Source organism: Coloeus monedula (genome assembly GCF_965178545.1).
Source record: "Coloeus monedula genome assembly, chromosome: Z".
NCBI lineage: Eukaryota > Metazoa > Chordata > Aves > Passeriformes > Corvidae > Coloeus > Coloeus monedula.
Window position 1 is genome coordinate 81,733,308 of NC_138822.1, and position 14,869 is coordinate 81,748,176.

The 14,869-nt window shown below is 46.8% G+C and overlaps 1 protein-coding gene across 2 annotated transcripts in view; it reads left to right on the forward strand.

Moving 5' to 3' along the window:
* The first annotated feature begins 290 nt into the window (after positions 1 to 290).
* The window catches only part of SETBP1 (SET binding protein 1), a 270,172-nt gene continuing 255,593 nt past the window's right edge, over positions 291 to 14,869 (forward strand). For both annotated transcript variants that reach the window (XM_082301923.1, XM_082301924.1), the window contains exon 1: positions 291 to 731. The gene's annotated coding sequence lies outside the window, so the exon portion shown is untranslated. The remainder of the gene's footprint in view (positions 732 to 14,869) is intronic.

The window sequence follows — 14,869 nt, forward strand, 5'->3', positions numbered from 1 at the left end:
ACAACAAGCAGAGAGCAAAAGAGACCCCCCTCCAAAAAAATTTTTAAAAGAAGGAAAAGAAAAGAAAAAGCGAGAGAGCTGGAGACCAGCTCCATCGATTTCAAACCCAGGATTTTATCCAGTGCATTGAGGAGCATTTTTTTTTTTTTTCGGTCTCTCTTTTTTTTTCTCCCTTCTTACCCCCTCCTCCTTTCTTTCACCCCCCGCCCCCCTATCCCCCCCTTCTCCTCCTACCCACCCCCCTTTTTTCCTTTTCATTTTATTTTGGATCCTGCTAAAATTAGCCGGGACTGCTCTGGGTGTTGCGTGTTAATTTGATTTACTCCGGGATTCCGGCTTTCCAAGACGCCATTTTCCCCCCTTTCTCGCTCTGTCTCGCTCTATTTATCCCTCTGTATCTATCATTTATCTCTCGAGCTATCTCTCCGTCTGTCTGTCCGTCCATCTCCCTCTCCCCGGTGCCTTCCTCCTCCCCCCGCCCTCCTCCCTCTGCGCTCTGCGTGCGCTGCGCGGCCGGGCGCTCCCCTCATCCCCATCTGACAGATGAACACCGCCATGGGTTTGCCGCAACACAAGCAAAAGCACCTTTGGGGGCTGTGGCGAGGGATTGAAACCGGGATCTAAAAGAGAAGAGACAAGAAAGGGGGAAATCCGAGGAGGAGGAGGAGGAGGAAGAAAGAAGAAGAAGAGGAAGCTGCTAAGAAGCCCCCGCTGCCGTTTTGGGGATATGGGTTAGTAAATGCGGGGGAAAAAAAAAAAAAAAGAGCAACAAAAATTCTGAGGCATCGAGGAAAGGTCTGCCTTGATGATCGGAATTGCAGGAGGGTCGTACGCCTCTCTCCTTTTCCTTCCCCCTCTGCTTTTTTATAATTTTTTTCCCCCTTCTGCATGCAAAAGTTAATGTCGTCCCTCTTTTTTTCTTTTTTTTTTTTTTTTTCTTTCACTGTTGTGACTTTGCAATGGCGCGGAAAAGGGCTTTATTTATTTTTTGGGAGGGGGGACTATTTCTCCTCTATGCATTGCATGCGAATCCCCCTCCCCATCCCCTCCGACCCCTTCCCTCCCCACGCTTTGTGCCTGTTTAGGGGCATGTGTGTGCGTCTGTGTGTGGTTGTCGTGGGGTGGGGGGGTACTGGTGGTGTGTGTAAGACCGTGCTACTGGGAAGGGGTTGGAATTTTTTTTAGGAGTTTCCATAATGTATTTATTTCCCCCACCAGCACCCCCGCCTTATACCCCCTCTCCCGGCCCCCGCGTTGGGAGCCTATATGTGTTGATATGTGTAGGTGGCAGCTATGTGTGTGCCTGTGGAAATTGGGGGGGACACGACCCCCCCCCCCCCCCCCCGCTTCGTAAATTGCAGGTTAAGTGGAGCTAGAGAGCAACACTGTAACCTTATGGGGATTTGTGTGTGTGTGCGTGTGAGTGTGAGCGCGTGTGTGCGCGGGGCTCCGCGGCCGCGCTCCGCGAGTGAACCGCGGGGCGCCGCTGCCCCGGGGTGGCCCCGGCGTGTTTTGACATTGAAAAGGACACGCAGCCCCGAAAAGCGGCGATTTGGGGGAACAACGAAGCGGGAGGACGGGGGGGGGGGGGGGGGGCGCTGGGGGTGTAGTAATTAGCGAAGCGGGACACCCCCTCCCCCCTGTCCCCGCCGCCACCCCCACCGCGCTCGGGGGCTGGGTAATGGCTCTTAATAAGCCGGGGTTTGCCGCCCCCGGGACCCTGGTGGCCCCTTTTGCCCCCACGACTGGCGAAAGTGAAGTTCAGCTATGGACAGGCTGAAAAGCGCCGATATTATAGGGCTGGGGGGTGTTTTGGGGAAGAGGGGGCAACACGCAGCCCTCAGCCGCGGGCGGCTATTGTCAACCCCAGCCCTGGCGCAAGGCTCCTGCCCAGCGCCGGGCATCCGCGTTCGCTCTCACACTCGCACCCGCACTCACACTCACACCCCTTCCTCGCCGTGTTTCCCCGGCGGGCACCGGGAAATGGGTCCCCCGCGCCCCTCGTTGCCCCGGGTGTGAGCGTGTGTCAGTGTGAGCGAGTGTGTGTGTGTCCGTGTGAGCGTGTCCGTCTGTTCGCATCCCAGCATCCCACCGCCCCACCGGGCACGGCGCTCCCCGCGCTGCCCCTGCCTGCTGTATTTATGTCTCCAAAAGGCAGTTGAGAGAAGGATTTCCGATTCGTTTCCGCTTCAAATAAACGGCCCCGATAATCCCGGGCCTGACGCCTGATGCTCAAAGGGCACTTGGCCGCCGGGAGCCCAACCCGGGGAGGCGGGGGGAGACAGGGCACACTCGGCTCGGACACCCCCGGTGGGCAGGTTCCCCCTCCCCGGCCTCGGGAGGGGTGATGCGAGGAGCTTCGTGCGTGGGGGACGCGCATGGGGGATGCATGGGGAGATGCGAGGGGAGTACCCACCCATTCCGGCGCCGTGGGGTGGCGGTGTCCCCGCGGCTGCCGTGAGCCGGGCTAACCCAGCCGGGCTCTGGGAGGAGTAGGACGATGGAAGGAGGAGGGTAGGGGAGTGTGGCAGGCTGTTCCCTGGTATACAGAGGTGTTTCATTAGCCACCGGCCCGCGGTGGCCCTGCTCTGGGGTGGGGGAGACCCGCCGTGTGTCCTTCTGTATCCGTCTGTCGCACGGCAAAGGATGGAGAGGAGTGGGGAGAGGAGAGCGTAGAACCGGTCAGTGCTCCGCTGTCAGGGAGGGCATCTGAGCCTCCCGGTACGGATGGAATTCTTCCAAGAGGAAAGGGTTGCTGGCAAATCCAGTCCTGTGTGGAATATTATGGGCCCAAATGGGAACAGTTACTGGATTTGAAAGCCCCTGCATGCAGGACTAACTTGGTGCAGGCTTCAGAAATGGTATTATCAGGTGTATAGAGACAGGCAGTGATAGTATGAACCTGAGGAAACAAGTGGACCCTTTATTGTAGATAGCACAAAAATATCCTATCAGGGAATCATAGAATCACAGAATATTTTGTTTGGAAGAGATGTTATATCTCGTTCCAACCCTGTTTTCCCTCAAGGCATGGACACCTTCTCCTAGACCAGGTTGCTTCAAGCCCCATCCAGCCTGGCCTTGAACACTTCCAGGAATTGGACACGTTTATGGGAAAATGTGCAAGTGTGTGTTTCATGCACAGCTTTCTGCACTTCCTCAGCCTTTGCTGAGATTATGACCCTCATCAGAAGCTCCTTCCACTCAAAGGTGAAACTTTTTTCATCTCCATTTTTTTTTAGCTAGCTGAAAGGAGAAAAAAAAACCCATCCACACAATGGACTTGTACTTTAATCTGTGCTCTTAGCTCAGAAGGGTTATGTAAAAATGGGGGGGGGGGGGGGGGAGAAAAGCAGAAACAGTCAGTGAATGGAGACTTCTCTTCCATCTCTTATTGGCTTTAACTTTTTTTTTTTTCCTAAACTTCTCAGACTCAAAGTTTTAATTGAAACCAGAAGTCTATTGAGAAGTAACTGAGCCAAGAAAACCTCTGTTTTCTCTGCAACTAGGGATGGGGAATAAATAATTTTTAGCTGATGTTATTTCAAGTCGTTTGTGCTTTTTGATTCCTGCCAAAAAGCCCAGCACAGATTATTAACACATTATCATTTTAGGAGGATGCACTTTTTGAAATGCTATAAAATGGTGTGTTAGGTTTGTGCAGAGCCATAAACTATGCTGGTTGTTGGCAAACAAAAGAAACAGTGGCCATGATTTATTAGTAATAATGATCATAACTGAGCTATTTAGCTTGACTTGATGTATACTGGTTTCTCTACTGACGTTGCTCTGTATTGTTTTCAATAATGTACTTTGATTAAGTTGGGAACTGTTCTTGTTTAACAACTGCTATCGCTGTGTGCTTAATTAAGCCAAGGAATTAAATGGTCAAAAATGTCCAACCATAATTCTTTGGCTTCAGATGCTGCTTAATCTCCTCTTCTGCTCTCTTTTGACCCATCCTTTGAGCTCCTTTTCCCCACCACACACATCTCTTAGGTGCAAGTGCCAATTTACCAACAGGACTCTTGTTTTCCATTACCAGATTTGCCTAATCCCAGTTTCAGTGACTTTTTTTTCCCTCTCAGTAGGGCTCAATTGCTCACACATAATCTTTCCCTTCTGTTTTCTTTCCCCTTTGGACAACACCCTCCAGGATTGAAAAACTCTTGCCTTCTGCCCTGAGACTTGCAATTACACAGCAATTTTGACTCTTGACCCAAGTAGTAGCAAGAAAGGCTATTGTCTAATGAACCACGTAAAAACAGTTCTGGGATCCAACAGATTGCTGTGATGGAAATGAAAGCTGTCCCACTGAACTGATGACTGATTTGTTTAACCATATGCCTAGGCAGTTTTCCTTGCTCCCCATTAACTACCCATCTCTGGAGTATCTGTGATCTGTGGGTCTGAGACAATGCTGAAAGGCAGAATTAATAACTGGCAAAATGTGTCCCATGAAGCATGGAGGGACAGAGTTTAAGCTGTGTTCAGAAAACGCAGCACCATTTTTGCCTACCATAGCATGTAGGCACGCAGGGTTTTAGATTTGTAAGTACTGTGATTAATTATGCTTCTGGTGATGAGACAAGGGCAGCAAATGTGTGTAAAAATCATAGAATCAGAGAGCAATTTGCATGGGAAGGGACCTTAAACCTCATCTCATTCCACCCCCTGCCATGGGAAGGGACACCTTCCACTATTCCAGGCTGCTCCAAGCCCAATCCAACCTGGCCTTGGACACTGCCAGGGATCCAGGGGCAGCCACAGCTTCTCCGGGCACCCTGTGCCAGGGCCTGCCCACCCTCACAGGGAGGAACATATTTCTAATATAGGTGACCTATAAAATAATATGTGGTCAGGGGAAATCCGTGGTAAGGTTTAGCCTCATTGCTGAGAAGTCCAGGAAATCTCAGTGCAGCATCCATCCAAAATTTAGATCTAGTCCAAAGCAAGAAAGGTGAGACTCTGTGGGAGAACCTTAGTGGAGAAGGTTCTCAGTGTTTTGCTGCAGGGCTTGTGGTTTCTACTGGGACTGGTTTTGCTGCTACTGTAGGTTCTGTTCTCATTACTTTCTCTCTTTCCAGCTTGATAAAAAAGAGTTTTCTTTCCCGTTATTCTTGCTGAGGAAATAAAATCACTTACGCTTTTAGGAAATTGTCACCTTGATTAAAGATGGACTTTAAAATCCCTCAATTCTGTGTTTGAGCCTGGGGGGAATGTCAGATCTGAAAGTGATTTCCAAACTTTTGATATTGGGACTCCTTTTTCCTGCTGATACAGACATGAAATCGGTTTGCAAGTGTGTGTGGTTAGCAACACCTGGAGACTGTTTCTTTCTCCTCCCAATGAGAAGGCTTCACCTGATGTGCTTTCAAAAGCTCATTGCATTTTTGGATCTGCTTAGAGGTCTGCTGTTTGCTGGGACCAAGCAGAGCTCTGCAACAGGCAACTGGATTCTGAATTCACATTTAATTGATCGTAAAGAGTGCAAAGTTAAGGGAGTGCAAAGTTAAGGGAATAAACAGCTGGGGGAATAAAGGAAGACAAAATAATTTCTTAAATTGAATAAAAGCAGTCAGAGAATAATACAGCTTATCTTTCAGAGCTGAGGAAATGAGTGAAGGAAGTAGCTAATTTCTGTTTATCAGCTCTTGAGAGAGAGCAGAGTTAGGAGCTATTTTGCCCTTGTGGAGCTGGATTTACTTTGGAGGAGAGATTGTCCAAATACAATGGTGAGCTTTTAAGTAAGGTTTGGGACAACTGAGTATGAAAAGAAATCTTCTGACATTTCAGTTAGGGTTTTGTTGTCTTTCACGTCTCTCCAAAAGACCAAATAGAAACTTGGAAGAAGAATGTGTGACCAAAGAGGAAGGTGGCCAGGGGAGTACTCTGGGAATACAGACCCTGGTGCTGCTCACAGATCCCTGGGTCAGGTTTACTCTTGCTTAAGAGTAGGCACAGTGGGCCTTGTGTACTTGTCCATCCAGCTCAGGGGTTTTTCAGGGAAAATAGAAGTTGTGCAGGTGGTGAGGGTGAGCCTGAGTTATCTTTGCTGTGTAGGGCTGCTGAGTCTAATGCACTCTTTTGAAAGTGAGCACAATGTGTGGAAAAGGCATGCAAGAAGAGACCAATTTCCATGCAAACATGAGGTCAGAAGGTGGTGGCAAGGCTCTGACCTTTCCTGGTGAGCACCAGAGCATGAGGTGGCCCAAGGTTTGGCTCCGCAGTTTACAGGGAGGAGCTGGGATTGTGGCTAAATACTGCTGTGGGGTGACTTATTCAGCTCCTCAGTGCCTCTGAAGGGGTGAATTCCTGTTTCCCTAAGGGTTGCTGCACAGTCCTGGGCAGATAAGGGCTCTGTGAGGATGGCAGCAATGAGAGCAAAGTTTCCTCTACTGTAGTATGATATAACCTGTAACAGTGCTTGGGAAAGCTTTTCAGAAGAATGTGTGGTAGGCAAGTAAGGGGTAACCCAGGACTCACTCAAATACCTCAAAATTAAAGATGGGTTAAAGATCGGAAGCCTGAGGTTTTAAGCTACTTTGAAATTTTTGTTAGCCTTAACCTTTAAAACTGAAATATATATGTATACAATGAATCACTCTCTTTCTGTCCTGGCATTTTAGCAGATGGAGAAGCCAGTTTTAAGATGGAAGGGAGAAAATGATGATACTCAAACCAGAGGTCAAGCTGCAAGGCGTTACAGGCACGTCTTCCCTCCATATGAATCCACATATCCTGAATGTCCCACTTATGTGATTTCTAAGACTTGGACACTGGCCTAACTTCCCTCTGTGTTTCCAGACCCAGCGTATTCTGGAGTGATGCTGTGATCCATGCCTACCTCTCCTCGAGACTTGCTAAATACTTGGCTTTGGAGAATGCAGTGGGGTTTCCTCTGAAACTCCTGTGAAATCTTATTAGTTTCCTAGATACAGAAATCCTTCTTGTAGCATTTTCTCTTCTTTTTTTTTTTCTTTTTTTTCCTCTTTTTTTTTTTTTTTTTCCTGTCTAAAGCCTTCATTTGGAGTTCTATAATGGGGATTCGATAGCATTCTGTAAGGGGAATCATTCTCTGCTGAATTCCTCAGTTCTTTTTCAGAAGGGATCAGAGACACAAAGCTTAACTGGGGGTGTTCAGTAAGTGTTCAAACAGTATTGTACACATGTAAAGTGTTGTAGCAGGTATCTGGGCAAAGTGTTACTATACATGTCCATTTTTCCTAAGGTTGCAAATCAGTTTAAAATATTAACCCATACGTTCACATCCTTGTAATTTCCACAAATCTTTACCTAATGGGTTGAAAAATGTCATGCTTTCCCTCTGCTTTATGACAGTGTTCTTCCTGAGAAGCTGAGTAAGTCTCTCCAGCAATCAGTTTTTTTCAATTTATTCACAAAAAGTGAGAGTGGAAAGAGGAAACAATTTCCCTTTTTGAATTATTCTAACTACATGCTTTTGAAGAGGACAGCAGTCTCTATCTTATGGATATAGGGCTTCTTGATGACCTCTGTAATCTTTTGGTCTTTCAGTGAGATAAAATTTGGAGGCCACGCTTTCTGATGCCATGGCAGATTAGAGCATAGACATCCTGAAGTCAATGGTATTCTTGTAGTCTGTTTGCTTAAATAGAAGAGCAATGTCCCAACAAATCCCATTGGATAGGAGTCATAAATGACATTTTTTTAGAGGTGTTGGTTACATTAGATTAGAGTTCTATGTCATAGGAGATACTCACAGGACCGTGAGTCCTGCTCCACCACATCTATCAACAGCATTGAAGAGACATCTGCTCTTAAAACAACCTGTCTTCTAGGTGTGACTTTCAGGACAGAACATTTTCTTCACCCTTAGCTCAGCAAATAGACCTCCCAAGGCCCTTAAAGGAAAACCTTTGAAAAAGGAGCAGTGTGAGCAACAATTAAAATAACAATAAGCTGCATCATGGTCCTAGGTAGGAACTGGGAACTTATTCAAACCCACACCCATCTCCAGCTGGGGAGCAGCAGTACCAACACCTCAGTTCAGGGTTCTCTTGACCCATCAGAGCCCACATTCCAAACTTTGCTTGTTTGGGATCTAAGTGAAGGATTCAGATTAAGAGACTGCCATCCATAGGTCATTGATGAAGAGAGGTGGCACCCATGACTGACTTGACTTTGGATTCCTCCCAAATGTCAATCCCATCCCAACCTTTAACATCCTCATGGAGTCAGTGGTGTTACAAGTGTTACCAATGTGAGGAAATGGCCTCAAGTTGCTCCAGAGGAGGTTTAGATTAGATAGCGGGAATAAATTGTTTCCTGGAGGGTTGGCCAGGCATCACAACAGGCCGCCCAAGGAAGTGTTAGAATCATCATGCTTGAAGTGCTCAAAAAAATGTGTGTCTGTGGCACTTGGGGACACGGGGTGGCCTTGGCAGTGCTGGGGGAATGGTTGGAGTCCATGATCTTAAAGGGCTTTTCCAACCTTAATGATTCTATGATTCTAAGGGAGTAACAGTCCAAAGTCCTGGTCCCGCTTCAATAGGGATTCGAGTGGTGAATCTGGGGCTCCTGACCCTCTCTGCTGCCTTGGAGGGAGCCCGATGTGTGCAAAGAGCACAGTGAAGTAACTGAGCTGGAGAGGCCTTTCAGGCCTGCGGATACTCAGCAGGCTTTTATCTCCTTCTGACTCAACTTCACCCAGCACTTCTGTAACCACTTCCTCTTCAGCCTCATTAAAGGCAAAGGTGTTCCTTCCCTTTGCCCACAGCAGCTGTCAGTTATCTTGCCTTTATTCCTGGCCTCAGGTCTTCCCACCAGCATGCTACCAGCTAATGTTTTTGTGCCTCTTGATATCACTGTCCCAGCACTGTGGGCTGCTCTTTGTCCCATGTGCATCCAGCTGCATCCACTTGTGTCCTGTGCTGCTTTTGCCTCGTGATTTTTCTTCTTCTTGTTCTATCCATGAGGCCTTAAGGGAATTTCTTGTATTGCCGGCCCCAGCACTCTCATTCCCCAAAACACTGATGTACTCTGCAGGACAAAGCAGCCCCAATTCCTTCCTCTAAATACCCCAAATTATTGCTATTCTTCTTGTATGCCCTTTAGACACCTTGTTTTCTCACGGTCCCCCTTTGACACTGGGGATGCTCAGTGTATTACACAGCACCAAGCAAGACACCACTGCTTACTCAGCATGGAAACGCACAGTGCAGTCCTGGATGGACAAAATCCAACCTTTCCTACTCCCAGCATCATTTGAAGCATGCAGAATGGAATAACATGGGATGTGTTTTTTGCACAGGCTCCAGACTGGGCACGGGACAAACCCTGGACTGAAGCCTTTTAGGTCCTCCTTGTGCCATCATTTATGGCTCTGAGGAATGGATGCTGAGCCAAGACATGGTTCATTCCCAATCAGATTTGTTGTTAGATTTTATTTATTTCTTTGTTTTTCCCAAAGGAAGAGGAAGCTGGTCTATTTGGCACATGTGCAAGCAAAAATGAAATAATGGAGAAGGGAAAAAATAAAAGGTGAAAGAAGGAGTCCCGTGGCAGCAGCAGTAAATAAAAACAAAACTCTCATTAATGATTTATACAGAGAAATAATTTTTCCACACATTTCATGGTGCAGGGGAAAATGTTTGATCGGAGGGAGAAAAAGAGATTATTGCCCTGACATGACAGTGTTAGAAGGAGGCTACTGTGTACGATGGCAGCTCTCCAAGAGCAGAGTCAATCTAGGAAAGTTTGGTAACACAGATGATGGAATTGTGGAGGGTTTTGCTTTCTGTGGCTGATCTCTGTGCCAATAACCTTTCCCTAAATACCCATAAAACTTTCCATTTGTAGCCTGGAGTAGCTGCCGCTACCTCCAGGATGGTGTGCTTGGCAAGAGCTGGCTGGAACGGAGTAAGTATTTAAGTCCTCTTCTGTGCACATTGACACTTCCTCCCAAAGAGTTTTATAGCTGTTGTTAATGGAATAAGTTTTATCCTTGCAGTGGCACATACTGGTGCATCCAGCAGAGTGCTTGGGGTGGTCTCTTGTGTCATCCCAGGAGTCACCTCTGTACACCACGCTGAGAGTGATGATGATTGGTCTGGGAGCTCAGCAACCTGGTGTTGACCTGACTTAGGCAAATCTACAGGCTTGGTTTTTTGTGTTGTAATGAGCTGAGGAGCAGCTGGCATCTCTTTCTGCTTATCAGTGTCCTGGAGGCCTGGTCTTCACAAGGAAAATGGGCAAAAACCACATGCCAGCTCTTGATGTCATTAGGCTCAAATGCTAGACCTTGATTTCCTAGAGAAGTTGTGAATGCCTGGAAGTATTCCAGGTCAGGTTGGATGGGGCTTGGAGCAACCTGGTCTAGTGCAAGGTGTCCCTGCCCATGGCAGGGGGCTGGAACAAGATGGTCGTTAAGGTGTCTTTCAACACAAACCAAATTTTTGTTGTCTGCCACAGAGGGAACAAGTGGGAGGAGTTCGATCATTTTGGAGACCAGAAGTCTCTGTGAGGAGGTGTCCACAAGTCTGATGACTGCACTCCCTTTCCCAATACTGTGATACAGCTTTAGGTTATGACTGAGTAAGTTTACAAAACCTTGGTAGAGTTCTCAGGCAGGAGCTTGTAAAAGTCCTTGGGCAGCATGATGGGCACCTCTCCTCCTCCTGCAGATTGGTGGTTTGCTACGCTGGCGGTTGCCACAGCTGTACCTTGGGCAGTGTTGCTTTTATTGTCCTTGTGATTTATGGCCGTGTCAGTGGTTTAATCATTCAGTTGGCCCTCCTGCAAGCCCTGTATGATAGTTAGTTACTTACATAGCAAGGTGACTATCTGATCTAATTATAAAGTCTCAAACCTAATTATAGAGTCAGATATGATTCCATAATCTACTCTAAATGTATCTATGTTGAGAAGACAGATATGTGTGTGTGTAATGTGCACACTTACATGCCTCTGTAATTACAGATGTGCTTGGATTTTCATTTATTTCTGCCCCTTTGTCTTGGGGAGGATGCTTGCAGCTTCATCTGGCTGTGACAGATACTTGGTTTACCATGTCTTTTTCCCTCCAGCGTGGCCTTTCCTAGCTCCCTTTGCCAGGCTTGCACACACTGAGGCAGAGCTGTCAGTCAGTGCTGCTCAGGAGGTGCAGAGGAATGGTAGCCCTTGGACTCAGCACAGTCTGATGGAAGCAAGTGAAGATTACATTTCTGGCAACTGCCATTGGCTCTTGCTCCTTGTTTTCATGTGGATAACCTGCATCTGGGACGGCTTTCATCCTGTCCCTTTGTATATAGTCCTCACATAATCCATGAAAAATCAGAGGTAAAGCTGGAAGGATTGGAACAAAAGCAGAGTTGGAAGTAGGGGGACCATGCAAAGAGGAATCACATTTCTTCTTCTAATTCACCCTATTAATGAATTACATACCTTAGTTAGATGGACACAAGGCAGGTGACAGGGAGAGGGTGTTTCCTACGTGATCCATAATGTGAACAGAAAATAACTGCCACAGTCATTATTTGAGCTCCCTGCCAAAGCTGGGTTGTTCTTTCACAGTATCATGGCTTCAGGAAGTACGTGAGGCTGTGGTCCAAAGCTGCCATAAATCTAGCTCCAGGGCTCTGAGCAGTGGATTAAATACACTACTGGTACATGACACTGATCCAGTATAAACTCACACTGGTTCAAATTTGCTCAAAAAAAAAAAAAAAAAGCAGTTATTTAATTTTATCCCAGAAGACTTTGTATTTTATCATTTTATGTCACTTTTCTGCACCACACTGGCTTTATGGCTTACAAGTTTTCCCATCATCTGGAACTGGCTTTATGTCATCACAATGAAAATTTTAAGCTTCATATTGTGTGCTTTTCCATTCCACAGAAGTGTGATCAGATGCCTGTTCCTGATCAGCATCAAAGTCATGCTGCTGGCTATCTAGCAGTGCATGGACAGAGACCACAACCAAGCATGAATTTCCAATATTTTTCTTTTGCAAAACAATAGTGAAGAAATAGGGTGGGGCATTTTTGTACTCCAGTATGGGTTAACTGGGTTCAGTGCAGCTTGTCACATGCTGGGATGTTGGGTTTTTAAGACCCATGATGAATTCTGAAGTTTTGTAGACACTGCACGTTTCTGACCAAAACTTGCTCTTGGCTGTAACATGTGCTGTCCATTGGCCTCTGGCACAGAGGCAGCTGCATTTCCACAGTGCCATAAATGACCATGGAAGCAACCTGGGAGTCTTTGGAGTGAAAGGTGATATCTCATCATTAAACACTGCTGTACAGTGCTTTGTGGTGAATGATTTCAGAGGGATGGAAAGTAAAGAGGGTTCCAGGAATGCTGATATTTTGCAGAGATTAGGGATTTAACGCAATGTCCCATGGAAGAGTGCAAGAATCAAAGGCAACACAATAGACACAGAGTCTGGAAAGTTGCGACCTCTGCTTTGCATTCCCTATGAGCCTCAGACTTGTGCCTTAGTTTCCCCTTATTTGAACCTGTTCAGCAGACATTTTTTCTTTTTCACCCATTCACTCTGGATTCTATGAACGATATTAAAGCGGTCTTAGTAGTTACAGCGGTATTAGTGTAGAAGGGATTTGGGCAGCACCTCTTAAAATCACTCCCAAATCCCTGCTGGTGTCCCTAGTGCTTGAGCAGTTCAGAGGAACAGCAGAAACACCGGGCAGCTGAACCTGCCTTGCTTGCATGTGTCAAAACTGTGTTTGCTTGCTACTAATGTGGTTTAGTATCACAGAATCACAGAACCACTAAGGCTGGAAAAGACCTCCAAGATTATTGAGTCCAAGCTTAAGGCAAAAGCCATGCCAAGTATTATGTTCACTTTCATTTCACGGAGAATCCCAAACAGGGGGATTTCTCCTCCCTCCAATTGGCTCTCACTTCTGTTTTTGTCCTCGGCAAATTTTCACTTTAATCACTTTATAGCCCTGGCATCTGAATACTTACAAGCACCAGGTTGCCTGAGGCAGGAGAAGAGAGAGTATTCAGAAACCGTAATAGGAGACATCCAGTATGACCCAAAGGAAGGTCTTGTACTTAAAGGCCTTTTCCTCCAGAACAGGTGCCCAGAGGAGCTGATAAGAAACGTGAGCACTGGCAACAAGGCTGAGGAAGCAGGCATTTGATTATTTCTCAGTACTTATCAGAGGAAGCATGAATCTCTCCCTAATTAAGAGCTAATGCCAACTTCTGTGAAATTTATTGTCATTCACCTGTGAATTATCCTCCTCAAATTTAACTTGACTGCAGGAAACCTGCTAGCAATAACACTTTCCCTTGTGAGCTTAATTTGGATGGTAAAATGCCTCTGTAGCTGTTCATTGAACGGGACTTGATGTTGGTGAGCACTGGAGTCCTGGAAGGGCAGCTTGGGTCAGCACTTAGAAGTTTAGACAGATCTCATATCCTGGGTATTAAAAATAGAAATGGAGCTCTTCCAGCAACAGGACAAGGAGGAATGGCTTTAAACCAACAGAGAGTTGGTTTAAATTGGATATTGGGAAGAATGTATGTTGATATTGAGGGTGGTGAGGCCCTGGCACAGGTTGTCTGGAGAAGCTGTGGCTGCCCCATCCCTGGAAGTGTTCAAGGCAAGGTTGAACGGCCCTTGGAGAGACCTGGGATAGTGAAAGGTGTCCCTGCCCATAGCAGGAGGTGGAATTGGATGAGCTTTAGCATCCCTTCCAACGCAAACCATTCCATGACTCTGTGATTCTCCTCACAGGCGCTCTGGAGAGAGGAGGTTTCCAGTAGAGGTTACATGTTCAGAGGCCTGAAGTGAGGTTTCTAATTAGTCAAAGTACAGGTAGCCTGCCCAAACTAGAAAGACGAGTATGATGTCCCTGCACCCAAGTCATTTAACTATTAACCCTGAAGGAGAGTAAGAAGATATCTAAAACAATGACCCAGTTAATTCTGGGTGCAGCATTTGAGTGCAGGGTTATTTGTTGCTACCTGTGGGTCTGGTGATATCATCTGCAGACTCTTGGCAGAACAGGAGGCTAATATTTTTAAGTTGAGTTTAAGGTGGATTTGGCATGAATTTGTCTGACATGGCTGTAATGCAATGACTTTATTTATCTGTTGCTTGTTTATGCCGACCTGGAGGCACACGGCCAAGCAGGGATGAGTGTTTGGACATTTTGACCCAGCATTTGAGTCCAAGACCCACAACCAGACTTTGGAGCAGAAACCTGGCTTTTTATTCACCCTCCATAAAACATTACCCAGTGGCTCAAAACCTGAAGGACTCTTCCTGTCCTGGAGTCGTGAGCTGCATTTAAGCTCCCGTTCAGTTGAGGGTCCCAAGAGGGCTGGTTCATTATGGCAGTGGTCGCTTCCTTGCACCCTCGGTGCTTGCAGGCTCATCCTGCTGAGCTGCTCCAGAGCCTGCTCTTTGCAGCCAGCAGCGAGAGAGGTTAAAAGCCTGTGGGCGGAGGCCGGCACAGAGTGCCCATTGTACATGCGTGCATACCAGAGCGGTAACTCCCTGGAATGCTGCACCACCGAGCTTTTACCACCTTGTGTTTGTGCTGCAGCCCAGCAGAGTGTGTACATTGTGTCCCTCTCCACGTAGATTAACAATGCAAAATGGTAGATAAATAAGAGGGCTTTTTTTTTTTCTTTTTCTTGATTGGGCCGGTTGGAAGAGGAAAGTGTCTCTGACTCTCATCACCTTCACAGGCACAAGGAGAGGCAAGGTGCAAAGTCAGTCAATTAGGTGGAGCAGCTCCTCCCAACTGGGTGGCTTTCATGTACTAATTGTGTTAGTAATTAGCAACTACCACACGGTTTGGGTTCAAAACAATGTAAGGGCATTAACTAACCCACCCTACAATGGGT